This window comes from Pinus tabuliformis, chromosome 1_2 (genome assembly GCF_031772625.1).
Source record: "Pinus tabuliformis cultivar Carrire ecotype Pingquan chromosome 1_2, CPIR1, whole genome shotgun sequence".
In the NCBI taxonomy this organism is placed as follows: Eukaryota; Viridiplantae; Streptophyta; class Pinopsida; order Pinales; family Pinaceae; genus Pinus; species Pinus tabuliformis.
The window spans coordinates 157350685-157354394 of record NC_142298.1 but is presented as its reverse complement, the minus strand read 5'-3'; positions in this window follow the sequence as shown (position 1 = coordinate 157354394).

The following is a 3710-nucleotide window of genomic DNA, read 5'->3' as shown; positions in this document are numbered from 1 at the left end:
TATATTATAATGATAGAGAACATGTAACAATACATAGTATAATACTCCTCACAAGTACTCAGTACTATCTCCACCTACTACACACAAACTAGCTCATATCTGAATCAAGTCACAGGTTCAAATCTCCTCCGCTATTTTCCTGCCTCTTCTACGCAATCCAATGTGAGAATAGTAATGATCCAAGCTCGTTTTCCTTGGCTTGTACTGTGCAATCCTCATTGGCAATCTCAATCATTGATTGTGCAAATCTCATGCACAGATATAGTCACAACTAATAGCAATCTCACTCTTTCACCCACTTATAACACTTGTCTCCACTGAACTGTCCATGCACTGAGTTAACTGATGTATTCTTTAGTTTCTTTATGAGTTAATAATTAGTGAATTAATTAATAATTAATTCACATCACTCATCACTAGTGTATTCTGCAGTTAGACTAAATACAACTAGTTTAACTAAGTCAAACTGAACACAACTCCATCAACTCCTCAATCAACTCCACCAAACTCAATCACTTGAGTTTTAACTGAAGTCCATCATGCAATAGCTCAACTGACCCATAAGAAAAGCGTATTTCCTTCTGGTAGCTACATGTGCCACATCTGTAGCTCGAACTGAAGTGCTCCAAGAGGATAAGATAATGTTTATAGTCCAAATATTATTAAGAGCTAATAATATTCGACTGTTCTATTTTTAGCCTAGCAGTCGAAAAATAGACTCCGCCCATATGTCTAAAAATAGAAGTCCATCTATTTTTACCAACATGAAAAATCATCCACAAATAGCATCCTGCAACTCATAGACCATGATCGTATGTCTAAAAATAGACATAGTCTAAAAATAGACTTTGCGCCAAAAATACCCTGCGGGCCCACTTAGTGAAGGCGACTCCTTTTCACTAAGCTCCATCATCTTGTTGCGTTTTCAAAACTCCCTCTCAACAAGATATGGATTATCTGCAACCCCTATCCTACAACTCTGGAATGTTCTGCATGCAACAAATTTGCCCGGTCCACTTGCTCCAACAACACTTGGAACAAAAACACTCCCAACTGACCACTCTGTTGGGCTAGGAACATACTGTGATGCTAAAGCTCTACCTGCTACTGACAAGTGCTCTCTCTCTAACATCTGCGCTACTGCAACATCTCCATGCATCTCGCACCATTGCACACTTCTCTGTGCCACCTAGCACTATGCAAAACACTTGTGCCTCTCGCATTGTTGTAGCCTGCTAGCTATGCATTGTCTTGGGATTCCCTACACTGTCACTCTCTCTGTTGTTCCATCCGCATCTGTCTCTACCCAATCAGTCAGTTCCTGCTACTCCACATCGGGGCTCCCGTAGCAAGGTCTCATCCAAGAGGTTGGGTACCTCAAGGATCCTACCCCTCCTCCTTGGGACGATCACTCTATATCACCCCACCTCCTACCTGGAGGTATGGTTGCATGTGATCCCTCAGTGCACCTAGCTCGAATTTTCCCCCTACTGAAGGTCTCTGCATGAGTAGATGTCTCTACTCAATCTCCTCTCAGCTTCCCTTGTTGTGGCTGCTCCACAACCTCCTGAAGCTGCTGTACAAGTCATGGCTCCTCCACAGTCGTCTGCGACCTCTTCTGGCTCTGCATGTTGAGAGGTAATATATGCTCCCTCTCAACCACCAAGTCTCCATCAGTTGCCTCGCTGCTCAAGGCTTTGCATGCATCTTGAACCTCAAGAGCATATAGGTTCTTGACCCGTGAACCAATCTGCTTCACTTGTCTAGTGATGATGTGTCTAAGGAAAACCTTTCCCTTACTGAAGACTACATCATAGCCTCTGTCTTCTAGCATCATGATCGACACCAAGTTTCTCTTCAGTCCTGGTACATACTTGACATCAGTCAAGGTAAGGCGAGCTCCATGCTCCCTCTAAAAAATAACCGTGCCTACACCTGAGACACTATACTTCTCATCATTACCCATTGCTATGAGTATCTGGAGATCTTTCTCCTCCAAAGTATTGAACAATCTCTTGTCACCAATCATGTGGAAAGAAGCTCCACTGTCAAGAAACCAATCACTTCCCACCATGGATGAAACCATGCATGTGAAGAGTGTGAAATCCAACTCAAACTGTGAAGCAAGTGCCTCACCTTCAGATCCTTCCCCTGATCCCTTCTTGGATTTCCTCCGTGGACAATTTGCAGCATAATGGCCCACCTCATGACAACGAAAGCATCGCACTTTCGATTTGTCAACCTTCTTCCCATCATTGGAAGAACTAGATTCAGAAAGAGAACCCTTCTCCTTCTCCTTCTTTGCTTTGGCAGCCAAAGCGCAATTTTCTTCAAATGCCTTTGATGAAGATCCGTTCGTGGTATTCCGCCTGATCTCCTCTTGCACAAGATCCAGCCAAAGTCTCTCCCATCCTGGAAATTTCTCCCGACCATTGACAGAGTCCTGATAGGAATGCCAACTCTTCGGAAGACCAAGTAGAGCCAGGCTCACCAAGTCCTCATCATCGACAGTCACCCCCACACTTCCCATCTCATCCCTGCATTGAGTGAACTTCGTGAGATACTTGGGCATACTGTCTCCTTTCTCACACTTAATGTTTCTGAGTTTATCCTTGAGCGCCAACTTCCTTTGGTCACTCTTGCTTTGGAATAGATCTGTTAATGCTTTCCACATCAAGTATGGAGAACCCTTTCCATGCAGGTTGGATACAATTTGATCCTTCATGCCCTCCAACAGAATCCTTCGACACTTTGCTGTCTTCTTTTGCCAAACCTCAACATGAGCAGCATCAGTAGGCTTTGGGACCTCAGCCTCTATGAACTCCTTCAACACATTATCATCTAACACTGCCTCCATCCTGTCTTTCCTTGCAATATAATTCGAGCTGCCTTCAAGGGCATACTCCAATTGCAATCCGTTGAAAGACATTTCAACTTTGACACCAAGAAAACACTGCTGCAAATTTGAATTCCACCAGCTCAAAACTCAACCACTTCTGATCTAAAATTCGTGAGAAAAAAGTATTTCTCGTATAGAGATTGACTGTATGGGCTTTTACTGGATATCTCACCTTCCAAAAGAAGGATGAATCCAGAGGCTACCTGGCCCAATTACAGACTCTGCCTAAAGAAATAAAATGTAATCACTTTCTGAATAATAGATTTGATGATCAACTCTGCTCTGATACCATGTAGAAACTTTTTCTACAAATCATCTAGCTCCAATACCATGTAGAAATTTTGAATAATATAACACTTATTCACAGAGATTATCCTGATTATACACTATTTGCGGAATGCATGCATAATACATAACCTCCTCTACATTGATCATCAATTTTGCAGAATTAAAAACAATGAAACATCAATCGCATGCACATATTAACATAGTATGTACTGGGGAAAGCATACAACTGAAAACCCCCAACTATCTGTATATTATAATGATAGAGAACATGTAACAATACATAGTACAATACTCCTCACAAGTACTCAGTACTATCTCCACCTGCTACACACAAACTGGCTCAGATCTGAATCAAGTCACAAGTTCAAATCTCCTCCGCTGTTTGCCTGCCTCTACTGCACAATCCAATGTGAGAATAGTAATGATCCAAGCTCGTTTTCCTTGGCTTGTACTACGCAATCCTCATTGGCAATCTCAATCATTGATTGTGCAAATCTCATGTACAGCTATAGTCACAACTGAT